We start from the raw sequence: 678 nt of genomic DNA on the forward strand, positions 1-678 counted from the left end.
CTGCCCCTCCCCACTACCCTTTGCCTGAAAACCTTCTCTCCCCAGCCCCCACCCACCCCTGTTTTGCCCAGCTAGTCTGTTTATTGAACCTTGATTTGGCTTACGTTTCACATACTTGGGGGCTCCAGATGTCCCCCCCCAAGTTAAATCTGCCAGTGATAGCTCTACCCTCCTCTCTCCCCTCTTCCTCAGAGCATGGTGTATTCACTGATTCACTCAGCACATCTGCTGAGCTCCATGGTGTGCCAGGGTCAGGGCTAGGCACTGTGGCTGCAAGAGTGGCCTGCCCAAGGGAGACATGCCAGGCTTTTCAGGGCTTTAAGGCCCAGGGGAGGCGGGTGTGGGTGGGATCATCACATGCAGAATTGTGGAGAGGGCCACGTGGTGGACAGGGCGTGGCTGGGTATGTCAGGTTCCCTGGAGGAGGTGGCCAGTAGGAGGTGGCAGGGTCCCATGGCCCTTCTTCACCCTCGGGGACCCAAGCCTCGCTCAGGCTGACCAGGAGAAAACAGCCAGGGCCTCTGAACTGGTGATGGACTCACAGCAAGGCCCCGGTCTGGAGCCCCCACCATGAGGCAGGAGGCGCTGGAGGGACAGGGGGAGCCACTTGAATTCTCTCCCCCTCCCTCCTCCCTCTTCCTCTCCCTCCCTCTTCCCCCCTTCCTCCTCTTCCCCCCT

The sequence above is a fragment of the Carlito syrichta genome, unplaced genomic scaffold (assembly GCF_000164805.1).
Source record: "Carlito syrichta isolate Samal-C Ts95f unplaced genomic scaffold, Tarsius_syrichta-2.0.1 Scaffold311497, whole genome shotgun sequence".
In the NCBI taxonomy this organism is placed as follows: domain Eukaryota; kingdom Metazoa; phylum Chordata; class Mammalia; order Primates; family Tarsiidae; genus Carlito; species Carlito syrichta.